Source organism: Lissotriton vulgaris, unplaced genomic scaffold (assembly GCF_964263255.1).
Source record: "Lissotriton vulgaris unplaced genomic scaffold, aLisVul1.2 SCAFFOLD_875, whole genome shotgun sequence".
In the NCBI taxonomy this organism is placed as follows: Eukaryota; Metazoa; Chordata; class Amphibia; order Caudata; family Salamandridae; genus Lissotriton; species Lissotriton vulgaris.
In genome coordinates this window covers 128,695-145,762 of record NW_028251487.1, presented here as the reverse complement: position 1 = coordinate 145,762, position 17,068 = coordinate 128,695, and the positions used below count along the sequence as shown (strand labels likewise).

The window sequence follows — 17,068 nt, the reverse complement described above, 5'->3', positions numbered from 1 at the left end:
TCTACGCCGGAACCACAGCCAAACTTCAAAAAAGACTCCAACGCATCCAGAACGCCTCCGCACGACTCATCCTGGACATCCCCCGACACAGCCACATCACTGGACACCTGAGAGACCTGCACTGGCTCCCCGTCAGCAAGATAATCACGTTCAGACTCCTCACCCACGCACAGTAAGCTCTCCATGACCTTGGCCCCAAGTACCTCAACGACCGCTTGACCTTCTACATGCCCACCCGCCAGCTACGATCGACCAGCCACGCACTCGCCACCATACCACGCATCCGCAGAGCCACCGCCGGAGGAAGATCCTTCTCCTACCTGGCAGCCAAGACTTGGAACTCCCTCCCCACCCACCTTCGGCGAACTCAAGACCATCTCTCCTTCAGGAAACAGCTCAAGACCTGGCTGTTCGAGCAGTAATTTCCCCCTCCCCCAGCGCCTTGAGACCCTCCCGGGTGAGTAGCGCACTTTACAAATGCCGTGATTGATTGATTGATTGATTGTTTGTGTCCATAATATATGGAATAGTTTTAATAATAGTTTGATCTGGTTCTATTTGGCGTTGGTGTATTTCAAAAATGTCTCCTTGTGTATGATTGCCTTCTCTTAACCTGTTTAGTAATTCTGTAAATGGGAAGTCATTTAATTGTCTCATAACTTTTGTTAGTTCATACATTTTAAAATGTGTTTGCCATAAGTTAGTACTTAATGGCTCATATGAATATTTCGAGTTTTCAAATATATATGTATCAAAGACTGGTTTTAACTGATAAAAGTCTCCAATAGCTGAAATAGAGACACCTCCAAATGGTAAATATGATGCTTTCATTTCCTGCAATCTATTATGTATGAAATTGAAAATATTTGTTCCGAACCATAGAAATGTCATCAATTATTAGTATTTTTAAATGCATCATCTGACTTTGTAGACTAGTCCTGTTTTCATGACTTAGTGGCTTATAAGTAAAACTTTGTGAAACAGGTATTTTGAATGTGCTAGTTAGTTTTTTACCATTAATATTATGTGCTGCTTTACCAGTTGGTGCTGCAAGTAATATATAAATGTTGTCTGGACTTGCACCTGCTTTTGTATTATAATACCGTAATAGTGTTTGATAAAGTGCTGTAACAAGAAAGCTTTTCCCAACTCCTGCGCCACCAGTACAAATTGTATAACATGGGGTTTCTGTAGTTTTTACCACATTTAAATGATGGTAAACAAAGTTTAATTGCTCAGCTGTGAAATTTCGCATAATATTATAGTATTTTTCATTTGGTAAGTTAAAATTAGTTAATGTTTCTTCTTCAGTTTTAGCTCTAATACCCAAGTCTAATGATAAGTCATATAGTAATTGTTGTTCAGCTGACTGGTTACTATTTATTTCTGTAGTATATGAAAGAATGTTGCTATCGTTAGTAGATATTGGCAATATTAGAGGTATTATTACTGTTTCATTATTAGCATTATCTAAGTGAGTAAATATTTCATTTTGTTTATTATATTTGTCATGGTGTTTATTAACAATGTCTTTAACTTGCATATACCTTTCTAAGTACGTGTTGTTGTTTAACATTATTTTACTTTCTTCTCTCCATGGGTAGTATAGCATTAATTGCTCCCTATAATAATTCACAGAGTCATTGTTTTTGTTAAATCTACAGTACCGTATAATCTTTTTGTTTTTGCATTTAATTAATGTTTCTGTTGTTTCTGTTTATATATTAGCTGTTTCAGGTTTTAATGTTTCAATTTCTTCCTCATCTGAGCTATAAAAATTGGTTTCTGCAAGTACATTTTCATCGTCATTGCAATTTTTTTCATTTTTAGAGTTTGATTTATGATTATACATTGAAGCATAATCTGCTAATATACATTGTTCTATTGTTTGTGGGCGTCTGCTATATTTAACTATAATATTGTCGTATTGTATGTTGGTTGAGGTATCTGGTAATGAATGTACTGTATCTAAGTCACGCATTAAATAAGCTCTTTTTTCTGGTGGATTAATATTAATAAAAACAAATGACCTTGAACTTTTGGGCAAGGGAAATTAAAGAATGAGGTAAGCTGCATCTTGAACACTTATTTCAGCACAGTTTAAAAAATGTGTTACCTATATGCTTTAGTTGTTCTTTAATAGTGGTATTGTAATGCACCTCTTTAGCAGCCTGCATTATTATTTTGCTTATTCCTCTTTGCGATTTCCTAATATACGATATTATGTAGACTGCACATGCATAAGCATCTAATACGAATTGTAAATCTATGTTTGCTCTCCAAGATTGTAATAGAATAGAATTATAGTTATTAATATAACATTCAGCTGGTGTTCTTTTTAAAAACATAGTAGTTTTCTGTAGCATTGCTTGTATACATATAATATATTGCTGCGTATTTAAATTAATTAATTGTAAAAACTGTTGATAATCTAATGCACTAAAATCTTGTGTCAATATATGCGAAAAGCAAGGACCCCCTGAGTAGAAGATGGTACAATTCCTAGGACAGGGAAAACAAAGTATGTGTATCAAATCCTAGGCAATCACAACATAAGCATAGGGAACAAGTGTAAACTGGAGGACATAAAGAAACATACTCTATAATAAAACCATATATTGTTTAATGTTGTAACACTTTATTCGATATATTTCATATCATAAAAGTACGAACACAGATATACATAAAACCAATTTACAAGTATTACATTCGTCATCTCTTAAAAACTTTAAAAACGATTTACAATTAAAAAATGATTACAGAGAAGGTGCATTTCTATAAATTTCAATCATCTCAAAGGGTAGGCATTTAGTTTTGAATATTACATAACAATTTAGACCGAATGAACCAAGCACTGGCCAAGTACTTTGCAATCCCACAAACAATATACAGTGATGTAGTATCAGATAAAAAACATGCAGCACAACCCTAAAATCTCTGACGCCCATTTCCCTGCACACAGGTTTCAACCATCTTGCTCTAGGAAGCTTGTAAGCCTTACAAGCAAACAGGAAATGTGGCAGGGATTCTTTCTTACATGGGCAGCCAGGGCAAGTGAGATCGTAGTCCCTCATTCCTTTCCACCCCTCTGTGAACTTTTTAAGGGGGAGTATACCCTATCTCATCTTCAAGAAGAGGGATCTGTCTCTTGGAATTTGTATGTAGTCCAAAAAGGGCTCTAACCTCCTCATTGGCTTATGCTCAAGGAAATGGTTTGTCAACTGCCCCCACTTTGTGCTTTTTAATTCCTCTGAGTCAATCCACTCCCAATATATTTTCTTAACAATTTGTTTATTGGGCGGGGACTGGGAGTTCCAGAATTCAACCATTCCTAAGCTCACAACCAACTGTCTCAGATTGTTTAGCCATTTTATCGGTATACACCCGTTACAACGCATCTTTTACAACTACCTACTATTACAACGCATCTTTTACAACGCATACCATTACAACGCATTGCGCTGGGGGGCGCTCTAGGATAGGGAATAAGTATAATTTACTATCCAACACCTTCCCTAGTGTCCACGGGGACTGGAGTTAAAATAGTAAATTATACTTACCACTATCCAGCACCTCAAAGCGCTATGCGTTGTAATGGTATGCGTTGTAATGGTCGCGTTGTAATAGTAGGTAGTTGTAACGGTATGCGTTGTAACATGGTACATCCATTTTATCTTATTTGAGACATTCAAGACAATCAGCTCATCCAATACCAAGCCATATTTTGATAATTCAGTTGTCCTTCTCAGTCGCACCCAAAACAGTAAAGGGCAGAGGCGTACTTTGTCTGCAATTGATCGCTTGCCCATGTCAATAAACAGGGGTTTCAATGGGGTTGATAAAGGAAGTGAGACCAAATCTCTCACGAACTTATTCTCGGATATTATCAAATCCCTTACATTCTCACACCCGCACAGTTCTGAGCCATAGACCGCAGAGGCCAGTGCCTTTCCTTCGTAGGCCGCAAGGGTTGCAGCTATTGGCTATTGGCCTACTGATGGACAACCTCAGGATCCTCTGGTTCCTCAGGATAATTCCTGAGACCCTTTTTAGGTTTAAAAGCATTTTTGCTACGTGGGAGTTCCATTTCATATTATTACTCAACCTGACTCCCAGGTAGTCAAACTCTTCCACCACCTCTAGAACTGACCCGTTTAGGGTAAGGTTAATCTTCCTAGCTTTTTTTTTAGAAGATAACACCATCAGTTTTGTTTTTGCAGCATTTACAGTTGGCCCTCGTTCATTGTAAAATGAACTAAAGCAGTCGAGAAGTTTCTGCAGACCCAATGGGGTTTTGGACATCAGGAGGGTGTCGTCCGCAACGATTAGGGTAGGTTTTTTTTCCCCTTGCCAGGACTGGGGCATCGGCAGGGTCCTCCCTCAAATGGTCTACCACCCCATTAATAAAGAGGGAGAACAATGTCGGGGCCATCACACAGCCCTCTGCTAACTGGCACCCTCTCTGTTAACTGGCCCTGACTAAGGGTGGGCGTAAAATCCGTTTCGCGGGCGAATTTGCGGATTTTCCGCGATTTCGCGATCCGCGAATCTCGCGAAATCGCGGTAAAATCCGCGAATCAGCGGGGACGAATTTTCAGCCAAGCAAGTGTTACAGCAGCAGGTGCAAAAGTTGAACCTAATTTCTTTGTAACCTTTTACAAAAGGGTTACAAACAAATTAACTTCAACTTGGACACCTGCTGCTAATTGCTTCCTGGCGCCTCGTTGCCTACTTGCAACTATTCTCTGACCCTGCTCTGACCCTTGAAGCAGGGTCAGAGAATAGTTACAAGTAGGCAACGAGGCACCTGTCCAAGGAATTAAACCTCATCAGGAAGCACTTACAGATATAAAAAACAAGAAGAAGGGAGAGGATGGCAAATACACCCATTTTGAGTTGTCAGGAGGGGTTAAACTAAAAGAGACCTTTACAGCACTATTTTCATATGCATTTAGCTAAAAATAAAAAGCTGTATGTTCTGTAGGGGCAACTCAGGAATCTGGCCCTTCAGAGATCCGGCCTCTCTTTCTTTCTCTCGTTCTCTCTCTCCCTCTCTCTTTCCCTCTCTTTCTCTCTATCCTATCTATCTATCTATCTATCTATCTATCTATCTATCTATCTATCTATCTATCTATCTATCTATCTATCTCTCTCTCCCTCTCCCATCAACGACTGCATGGGTAACTTCGCTATGCAAGCGGCTCGCGAAGACGCAAAAATCCCCGCAAACACGCAAAAAAACCCGCGAACATGCAAAAAACCCAGCAAACACGCAAAAAAACAAAAGTCCGCAAATTCGCACAAATTCGCGAATTTTGCGGATCGCGAATTTGCAAATCCGCAAATTTGCGGAACGCGAATTCGCAAAATTCGCCCATGCTTAGCCCTGACTCCCCCAACGGATTCTAGCATAGTTGTCCTCGTGGAGTGTAACAACCATCTGCAAGAGGTGACAAGGAAGCCTCATATCCGACAAAACCTTCCAAAGCTTGTCATGGGGAATAAACAATTATATAACAATGTAAATGAGATCAAAATTCATATTAAACATAATACATACATAAAAAAATACACAATGAAAGTCAAACCATAATATAAAAACAGAATTGGAAGAAAATCAGTTACAACACACATAGTTAATAATAAATGTGGCAATTAATGTAGTCGACGCGCGTTTCGGCGTTCAGCAAAACGCCTTCTTCAGGAGACACTAAAATGTTTTAAAAAGAGAGCGAATCCCAAGTCTCTTAGCAGTGCATAGAAGAACATAAGACCAAGCGAACTAGTCAGGGGAGATACAATCTGATCCTATACCCCCTCAATCGTTCACCTTTCCCATAAGAACTGTAGATATAAAAGAGGCAAAACGATCCAGGGAATTAATCAGAATAATCTGTGCACTTTCCCGTTAGTCGTGCTTCAAACTGTTGCAGTAAATATGTCGAGAAACTATTTAAATAGCGTCCACATGGGGTAGAAGAGTTTTAAAATACTTCGAAATTGATGTTCAGAGATGTGCTCAAATTGTTGATGCAAACCGAAAATAAGCCGTTTCGCTCATTCAGATTACGAGAAGCAAGACTCAAGATATACGAGTCGAAATAGCGGCTGTTTATAAAACGAAGGGACGCTCACACAGAAGGTAGCTGGTAGTGTTTCACATCAGATCAACCATCTGCAACCACAGCAAAACACAATTAAATAATTTCCAAACTTGAAAGTCAAATTGTCTTGCGCATGTAATTGGATCTTCCTGTATTAATTTACACTTTGTTTCCCAGACATATTTTCAAACTCTTCTAGTGTGCATTCAGTAAGTTTTTGTATTCTTAACAGTATATTAATTAAATGGCGCAATGTAGTTTCTGTTGCAAATAAAGTAAAAAAAAAGATTGATATTCCTAGTTGTCGTATCATTGCAAAAAGATTATTTTTGCAATGTTCCCAATATGATGGTGTACTACGAATGGTATCTAGTATTTTATACCCTTCATTATATTGTAATATGTTTTCTAAATTGTATTTTATGTCTTTTGCAGTAATAGATTTCCCATCTGTAAAATGCTTACACAGTGATATGGTAATCTTCCCTTGTATTTGCTTAATGTGTAATTTTGTTTAGTTTAAAGAAAATATTAGTTATAGATTCTGCTACTCTTCTGTCACAACTGTTAATTCCCATTGACATATTGTACTATAATGTACATGTAAGTGTCTATCTTTGTTATTAGGTCTTCATTGACCACAGAATATTGTTGGGAAAGCTAAACATTCTGAATCTTTGTCTTCATATAAACCTCTTGGTGTATTATGTTCTGCTGGTGCTAAACTTAAGATATCAATGCTATCAGTGGTAATGGTTTAATTTGTCAACATAGTATCTAAATTTCCTGCTGCTATATTTTCCAAATTTTCTGATGAGTCATTACTTTCTGAAGTTTCATTGCAATTATTTATTTCTTGTGGCATATACTTCCAATTTGGATCAACTGTAATCCCATACTCTTGAAACATGGTGCTGTTTATTGCTAACCATAATGCTGCTTGTTTAACTCTATTTGGTCTAATATTTTCATAATGAGTTTAAGATTTATAAGCTACCTTTTTTTTTAATTTAATAGGAATTGTCATATCATCAGTAATTAGCATTGGCAATATTGTTTCTGTTGTCATAACATCTGCAGGTACATTTACTACTGCACCTGATAATGATTTTTGAAAACCACGTGGTAATGTTCTAATTTGTAGGAAGGGAATTATTGGTGAAACTAATCTTTCCTCTAAATTATGTAAATGTAATTGAATGGGAATGTTTGGAAACTGCATCCCATTTAAAAATGAACATGGTATTTTCCTTTTGTTAATGTGTGAATAGCCCGTATTGCAAATGTATGGAGTTGAGTTTGGGGTTATATTGCATTGTATAAATGTGGCATTAGTGCAAATGTTGCTAATATTACGAATTGACTGTTTATGCCACAATTGATTACAAACAGTACAAATGTATTCTGGACCATAAGATATTTCTTTATGGAAGTCTGTAATCAATGTATTTATATTGTGGGTAATAATTTGCATATTTGATAGATTAATTTCTGCCTCATAATCTTCGCTAGTCTGTATATGTAATCTTTTTGGGTCTGTTGTTTTTTTCTGATGCCGAACTAATTATTTTCCTTTTTAATGAAATTGCTAGTGTGTAATTTTCAGAATTGGAAACTGGTATTGTTTGCATATTTTGTTGTGTAATACAAATAGGTGTTGTTGATGTTGTTTCACTAGTAATTATAGGAAAGTTAATGTTGCTAGGTATTGTATTTTCTGTTTGTCTAATTTCAACTGCTGTATTGCTATTTGTTTCTCTATATGTGTTTGCATTGTCTGAAATTAATGTATTTGGAGTACTAATATGTGCAGTTGATGTAACAATATGTGTACTTTGATCTCTATATGTTTGTGTATTATGTGTAAATAATTTACTTGGATTACTTTGCTGATATTGTTTTTTGTGTTTTAGTTTTGCAGCTTGAAGTGTTTGTTTTTTAATTGTATTTATAACTATTAATTCATATGGTACTCAAATTTCATTTGGTACTCTAATACTAATGGCAAGGTCATAAATATATTGCACTAATCCTTCAAAGCTTATAATTTGATTTGTAATACATGTTCCATTTGGATGAGGCATTCCTTTGTTATCTCGACTATGGGAATCAAAAACAAAAAATGAATGATTACTTTTGAAAATGGAAATAGTATATACATTCATGCATATTATTATGCCAGAATGTAAATGTATTGTTAAATGTAATGCACTTTTAAAATCAGGATAATTATGATCAAATTGGTGAAGCATGTCACCATAATAAGAGGTCCCAAATTTAAATGAATATATTGTGTTATTGTGTTGTATATATTTAGGTAAATCTTCGGGATGCATATACATTTGCTTAGTAAGCGCATGTCAGGAGCCGACCCGGCTATTTTAAAAAACTACAGGCCGATATCCCAACTGCCATTCCTGTCCAAGGTCCTAGAGCAACATGTGCTGAAGTCCCTTTCCTTATTCCTGGAGTCACACCATCTACTCCAGGAGCGCCAGGCAGGGTTTCGCGCACACCACAGCACCGAGTTGGTGATGCTCTCGGTGCTGGATAAGCTGAGAGGTATGGCTGACAGTAAGAAACCGAGCGCCCTGATACTCCTAGACCTATCGGCGGCGTTCGATACTGTCAGCCATTCCCTGCTACTGGACAGATTGGCCACTTTTGGGATAAGGGGTTGTGTCCATCAATGGCTTCAATCCTTTCTGACAGGCAGGACCCAGAGGATTCAATTAGGGGATGCCATCTCCGAGGTGGGTATTCTGGAGTGCGAAGTCCCTCAGGGCTCCGCATTATCCCCACTACTATTCAACCTCTACCTCCAACCGCTGATTGACTCTCTAGCGAACATGGGTTGCCGGGTGTTTAACTACGCTGACGACACCCAGTTGCTACTGAGTATTGAAAACACGGCCCTGGCGCAAACTAATGCCCAGAACATTCTCAGGCATACGGTGGGCTGGATGACAGCAAACCTGCTCAAAATAAATCCGGGAACGTCCTCCAGGTTCTGTTGGTCTCCACCTTAGCCTCACCCTGGAGTGACCTTTATTGGCTCAAGGAACTAGGTCCCTCACCGATACCGTGTGATAAAGTAAAAAATCTTGGTATCAAGATTGACAATGTGTTGTCAATGGCCAGTCAGATTACCTCAGTAGTAGGGATGTGCACTGGTTTGATCAGACAGCTGCGAAAGTTAGCCCCTCTTCTCTCCTTTTCCGCACTCCGTATGGTTGTTTCCGCTACCATCGTCTCGAGGCTGGATTACGGGAACGCCCTTTATCTTGGTCTGCCTAAAATCCTGACCAACAGATTGCAGGTGGTCCTGAATGATGCGGCGCATCTGATCTTCAAGCTACCTAGAAGATCCCACGCCTCTCCTTTACTGCTCAAGTTACATTGGCTTCCCATTGAGCAGAGGGTGGAGTTCAAGAGCCTGTGCACGGCCCATAAGGCTATCTATGGGCAAGCCCCTGCCTATATTAAAGAACGCTTGGAGGTGTATAACCCCAAGCGAGTCTTGAGGTCTGCTGATTCCCAGCTACTGGTCTGCCCTCGTTACAAGCTAAAAACCAAAGGAGGGAGATCCTTTTCGGTTCTGGTTCCACAGATTTGGAACAATCCACCAGAATCACTTCGGAAAGAAGCAAATCTCCTGCGTTTCAGGAAGCTGTAAAAAACCCTCTTATTTAGGGAGGCACTCAGCTCATCTAAACAAGCTGTATTATAGGCCTTCCTGCCTCTCTCATGTCCTCAATCACTGTTGTTTTGTTATCTGGTCTGGAGCGCCTAGAGACCAGTAGGTGAGTTGGCGCTATAGAAAACTAAGTTAAAAAAAAATAAAAAAATAAAAATAAAATGTATTTCAGTATATAAATTATCTCCTAGATTATTAATATAGTGTAAATCATTGTAGTTCCAAGTATGTGCAGGTTTATAGTAGTTATGTAAAATTGCAAAAACACTGTTTGGTAGGCATTGTTTACCTCTTGAAACAATATTAAAAATATTATGACTTTGATGATAATTTGCTTGGATTATTTTATTCATCCTCAATCTTTTTTTTGGAAGTTTATAAGTTTTAAAAGCAGTATTAACTAGAGGTTTTAAAAAAAACTTTTTATAGTCGAAGCTGAATTTTCTTTTCTAATTAACTAATTAATATGCTAATGTATAAATGAATTATTTTACTCTATTTGTTTGTTGCTGTTAAACGTAATACTTTATGCAAGATTAGTAAAGCAAAATATAATAATTATCTCCTGGTACTAATAGTAATGTATGCGTATTAATTGTGAATGTATATGTAGTAGTTTATGTAATAAATAATAGTGGCTAAGAAATTATTTGTATAGTAATAATGTTTGTTATAAAAGTTTAATTTAAGTTATGCTTTTGTAATATGTTGTGTGCATTAAACATATTTAGTGCTATTGTTTAAAAAAAAATTTGCAATATAAAAAAAAAGTTGTATGTCTCTAATGTGCAGTTGCAGTTGGTGGTTGAAGTGCTAGTAGATGGTGACGTAGTGTGGAGGGTAGGTCAGAGCGGTGGGATAATAAATATGTAATATAGCAAAATACACGTAAGCTAAACATATAAATAATATAAACAGTTCCTGCAACGCATACTGCATTTTTAATATTGGTGCAGTGCGTGCATCAAAATGTGTTTTCATTTCTTTTTATAGCGACGTATATATATTTGTCTGCATTTTGTAGTTTTGTCCCATCCACTGTGCTCTTTCTTGTCCTAATTTACTGCTCAGGTGTACTGTCCTTATTAACTGCTATTGCTTATATGCACATAACATATATGGAATACAAATACTGTTGGTATTATATAGGCTATTTTTTGTAAAATAAATATTAGAGTACTGCATGACGAGTGCATAGTAATTTTCTAAGTGTTTAACAGAGTGATTGCATAAGTAGATGATGCTGGCTGAGTTAATGAAGGAGTGCATAGGTACTGATAGATTAATTGTTGTTTGTACGTACAGATTGAATAACTACATAGTGCTAGCTTTGTTATTTGAAAATTGCATGCTATTAACTCTGCTATATATTTGTATGTAGTTGGAACATTGCATAACTTTTGGGGAGTTCCTGCACTTTTTTAGCTGGGGTGATTTCATAGTAAAATCCAGGGCCTGTAAATTTAATGCAGTTAGTGGCTTGCAGCACTGATGGTAACACCCACACAAGCAGTCTTTCAAAGGGTTCTCAGACTTGCCACTGCACTGTCTGCACTCAATTTGAACTGCTATGACGACTTGGCAATTGCACCTATTTGCTAAGCTCTAACCTTCCTTTTAATTTCATGCGAGTCACATTTAATTTAGGCCCGAGGTATCCTTATGGGCAGTGTATGTGAGAGGCAGGATATATACTGGTGTAGCTAACATGTTTGAATAATAAAATACAAAGTTATTAGTTTTTCATTAATGAAAGGCTATATGTCACATAGGATAGAATGGAAATTACTTTGTAATATCTTAGAAGTATATCTTCTGATTAGGACAAGATAGATAAATCACATTTATCATTTATGAATTCAGAATATAAAAAAACATATTTTATTAAAGTTAATTGTTATAATCTGTTTGAAAATGCCTCTTTAGAAAGTAGGCATTTTATTGCTTAGCTATTCTGTGTGTCTCTGCTGTGTTTTGTATTGGCTTTTGAGTGATGTTTGGATGTGCATTCTTTTCATGCAGCTACAGGGGATTGAGGTGAATCCTGTCCTCTCTGGATGAGTCAGGGCTGGGCTAAATAGATCTATGCTGAATTTAGACTAACGAGAGGAGATTTCCATGCATTAGAATGGGCTTAGTCTGCTGTAAACAATGCTGTTTCCATGTCTTGCTGGGAAAGTGGGCTACAAAGGACTAAACTAGTTTGAACTAAGCACAGACACTCTCTGCTGAAGTGAACAAAGAGAAATGCAGTATAAATATTGAGGTCTAGACTAAAACTTCAGAGCCCGCTTGGATCAAGGAACCTACGAAGAAGCAAAGGTGGAAGAACTGCTAGGAGGAGTACTGCTGTTTTGTTGTGTTGTTGCTTTGATGTATTGGTCTGCAGTTGCTTCTTGTGCCTTGGGCATTGAAAGAACTGGACTGAACATTCTTTCCTATTAGGTAGTGCCAATTGCTAAAGCATGTACTCTGTAACATGAGCATAGGTTACATAAGAATGTTTTAGTTAAATGTGCAATTCTAAAAATTCAGCAATAAACATAAGGTTGATTACTGATTAGTGGTCCTGTAGTTTTTTTTGTATTTTGGTATTAGTGCATGTGTTGCATTATAGCTGCATAGGCTTTTCTCAGAAACTATGAGCAATGTGTCCTATTGCATATTTGCATGCTGATTGTATAGTCAACTTTAAATAAAATATCAGTGAAAATCTAAAGCTGCACTTTATAAGAATCTTCTACTACAATAGTTGTACAGTTATTTCATAAAAGGAAATGTGTAGGAAGATCACAGTAAAGTGCATTTAATTATTAATTGTAATTAAGGTTCCTGGTTTTACGATTAAATGGATTTTTGCATATGAATCCAGACGTAAAAATATTTTTTTTTCGTCTGTATTTATAAATAGAAACTGAAAAATGCCAATAAACCTTTGCTGCTGTGTGCCAGGAGAAGATGAGCCTGTCCCAGTGCAGGACGGGGAGAGGGTGTATCAAATTTCATGTGAGCCCGTAACTAACATGGACATTGAGGGGCTATTAGGCCCCCTTTTGTTTAAGTATCCTGGTTGGAAGCTATTGGGGGTGGGGGCCGGTGAGGAGGAAGGCGCAGCCCTAGAAGCAATTGAGGGAAAATAAATGCCCATAGATTGTTACTTCACAGGCACTTAAGAGAGGCCTGCATTTGACTTAGTTCAGTCGCTGGAGTAAAGAGATACAAATGCACTGTAGAAATGTTAGATGTGTTGCTTTATCCCAGTATTTAAACAAATAATTCTGCTATTGGATTTATTTATTTTACAGTGCTATATCCCTACTCATCATAATGCAAGGTCTCAAAGCGCTTGACAATTAATCATATGTGTGTAAATAAAATGTATATGATGTGCGGCATAAGACAGTAAAAGTTACATTAGGAAGACTGCAATTTACTAACTGCAAGTAACAAAAAGATATTTGTGAAAAGAAGTATGCCATTTACCATCTACATAAATCTACCTAAACCTATAACAACCAAGCGCATATTGCCTAGTAAAATAGATGTTGAAAAATACTAGCTGCATCTTTTGTTTTTGCTTGCGTCAAAATAAAATGTGGATAAATCCAGAAAAAATGACCAAAAAATAAATCTGGATAAATACAGACAGAAATGTTTAAAAAATAAATACCATAAAACCGGGAGCTCTAATTGAAATGCACACCATACATTAAAAAGCTGATAGAATGTGATCTGTTACCAAAAACTTTAAAGGATTGACTTGCAATTAAAGCAACAAAAGGTAAACAGTGCTTAACTAAAAACATACCTATGTTTTGTTCTCTCCTGATGAAAAGTCTTAAGACGACTTTTGATTTAAACAAAGCAGTCGAAAAATGCCTATTTCTTTAAATCCAGTTTATCTGAACGGATGGTAAACTGTTTTTTAAAGTTGTACAGTAACGATAAACAGTCATGCAATACCTTAAACAAATTGTATTTAAACCCACTGAAGTAGAGTTGTATAAAGAGAAGGTATTGTGATCTAAAATGTAAGTAAATCATTTAAGCTCATGGCCAAAACCTATATATAAGGCACATCTATAAGCCATGTTTTATATACTAAAGCAGAAGAATAAACAAATGGAAAGAAAAGCACATAACATCTCTTAAGCCTATGGGTCCGTTCTGAAGTCAGTAAGTAGATTTGATTTTAGTCCATACACATGATAGACCAGGTAGCATTCAAGGCACTTACGCTGAGTTTAGTTTTAGCAAAGCAGAGATGAAAGGAAGTGCTAGAGTGCGATCTTTATCCTAATGCTTCTGCTAATCTGAGACAGCATATGCTGTGACATTGTTTGATCTGTGGCCTTAGAGTAGTTGCGAGAGAGAATCTAACGCTAAACATTGGAGTACTTTGTGGGCTAGGTAAATGGCTTTAAAGTATGCTCCATTTTCAACCAGCAGCTAGTAATAAACTGTATATATTAAAATTAAGTAACAAAATGAACTCTAAAAATATTTTTTTTAATACAAAAAAGTGTGACAGGTATGAGCTTCAGTTGCTTTATGAAACAGCATTTTGTGAATCTAAAAAATGTGCGTGTAAAAGCGGTATTTTATCGTGCAAATTTTGTTGCGTGCACTGAATCTAATTATGGGTGTTTATTTAAGCTATTTGTATAGTCACTGACAAATGAAATATCCCTTTAAATACCAAGCTGCGTTTCCTTAAAAATCGTTGGCACTACAATAGTTGTCAATTAGCCCTAGAATGTGCTTAAGTGTGCTCTACTAGTGTTTGTGCAAGGTGCATGCACACTGTTAGCTTGTGCCTGCAATCTGCTAAATACAATATATTTTTTTAATTTGCGTTTTATAATACTTCGCCACAATACGGTACAATAAATCTAAACGCGTTACAAAGCAAATATATGTAACCGCGCTACAAGGTAAAATGTATCTAAACATGCACCAAAAATGAAGCAGCGCACCACTAAAAACATACCTATAGTTTGTTCTCTCTGGATTAATAGCCTCAGTATGAATTGGTCTGTAACCGAAGTAGTATTGATGTCTGTTTTCTCAAATATAGTTGATCTGAAAGGATGGAGATTGCTGTGTGTTTGAAGTAGTATATATGTAATAGTTTTCTCTTTAAAGAAGCAACGTATTAAGTGCAAATACGTTTTGAACTAATATTGCAAGTAATAATAAATAGAAAAATGGTATATACAATGCAACAGTCTCATTTGCAATTGTGGTTTTCAAAAATACGGTTATATATGTATGCTGTTTGTATAGTCACTGCTAAATAAAATATCTTTTTAAATAACAATTTGCGTTTCATAATAACTTTGCTACTACAATAGAAGTACAGTTAGCACTTGAAAAGGAGATAGATAATAATAATGCTGCACGGTATATTCAGATTTAAATTGTGATGCACCCTACCTGTGAAAAAACAGATAGACTAGGCCCTGTTGGAATAAAATGTGAAAGATTTACATTTAAGGAAAGAACCTTAAATCAAGCAGTGCACCACTAAAAACATACCTATGTTTTGTTCTCTCTTGATTAATAGCCTCAGTACACATTTTTCTGCAAACGAAGCAGTTGTAAAATGTCTGTTTTCTCAAATGCAGTGTATCGGAAAGGATGGAGATAATTGTGTGTTAGAATATGTATATATGTAATACTGTCTTCTTTGCAGTAGCAACGTATGAAATGAAAATACGTTTTATACTAATATTCCAAGTAATAACAAATAGAAAAATGCTATTTTTGGTAACAAATTTGATGTAAACCTACTACAGTCTACCTGTACACGGAGAAGTTGTTGTTATCAATAATGTAAGTAAAACACCCAAGCTAATGGCTAACACCTTAAATAAAAACTTGCTAAATACTGACATGTTGTTGTCATGTTTTGGTTAATCACTCTGATGTAGCTCACATTCTTCAGCGTTATTTACAGGACTGGTGTAATGGACACATATCTATAAGGCAGTTTAAATGCATTAAGGCAGAGAAATAAAGAATGCTGAAAAAACTCATGTGACATCTTTTAAGCCCATCCGCTCTAAAGTCAGTGACTCGAATACATTGAAGTTCGTACTCTTGGTGTCAGGATCAATAAAGCGCTGCCTCACTCTCGTCGCTCGTTTTTTTGTTTTTTGCGCTGGTAATGGGTGCGGGAGTCTGCGCCGCTCGTTTTTGCAATGCTTGTTTTAAATAGTTACTTTGCGCCCATCAACGCTTACGCCCACAGATGCTCCGTTACATCTTATTTTAAAGTGACATGTCTCTACGAAGGGTCAGAGAGTGGCGCCCGACCTCCTCTCCACTACATAAACATTTGTTGTTCCGAGGGTACAGGCACATCATATGCAGCTGCCTCCATAGTCCCATCAGGTCAATAGAACCCCCCGCCCCCAACATACCCAACATCCCGCAAATAACACACAGACACCAGTGTTAGATTGGGAAAAGTTGCTGCAGGTTTATTACATACAACGTTATGTAATCATGGTGGGTTATCTTACGGACGATCCAAGGGCAGGCTGCATCATCGCCACCTGCCCGCCTGATGAGCCAGGCAGCACAGTGGCGAACCACCCATCTGCTGCGTCATTATGGTAATCACTCTACTCACACCCCTTGCGGGTCGTATCTAGGAAAACCCCCGGTTGCACAGGCCCACAACCGCCCGAAGGACTACTGGGGTGCCGACACAGGTTCCTGGACCTCCCATGAGGTTCGAGGTTAGGCTCTGGCACCCCTATGTGCCCGCTGAAGTACAGTGCTGCACCTCTCTGCTTCCGGATCGCCCTGTAACTCCACCTGCAACGAAAAAGAACACATTAAAGCTCCCCAGGTGCCCACCCCCCCAAGCAGACACTCAGGGTAAGAGGTAGGGAGGGAAAAGAGTGTCTCGATGCACGACGTCCGAAGCGGCAAAGAGACAACTAAAATGGCGAGGGGGAGATATATACCCCCTCGCCTTGCCTGCCGCCCCGGACGCGCGTCACAGCCCAGTAGGCTCCCCCTGCCCGGGGGAGGAGTAGAGGACCACAGGTAAGGGGGCAGGGGAAGCCCTCTGGGACTAAGGGGCCCGCCCTCCTGATGGCCACCGGGTGGCCTCGGGCAGCCGCAAAGCCAGAGAATCCACAGCATTAAATGACACCAGGACACCAACGCCCCCCTCATTGGCACTGACGAGACCCACTGCTTCCACACTTCCCTCCCTGGGTTGTGAGGTCTGATCGCACGCCCCTCCCAGGAC

General features: G+C 37.9%; 1 protein-coding gene across 1 annotated transcript in view; it reads right to left on the bottom strand.

Annotated features, from left to right (window-relative positions):
- Positions 1–16,262: 16,262 nt before the first annotated feature.
- LOC147662871 (pyrin domain-containing protein 1-like) overlaps positions 16,263–17,068 on the bottom strand; it is a 76,508-nt gene continuing 75,702 nt past the window's right edge. Inside the window, exon 4 of the mRNA XM_086950834.1 lies at positions 16,263–16,626. The gene's annotated coding sequence lies outside the window, so the exon portion shown is untranslated. The remainder of the gene's footprint in view (positions 16,627–17,068) is intronic.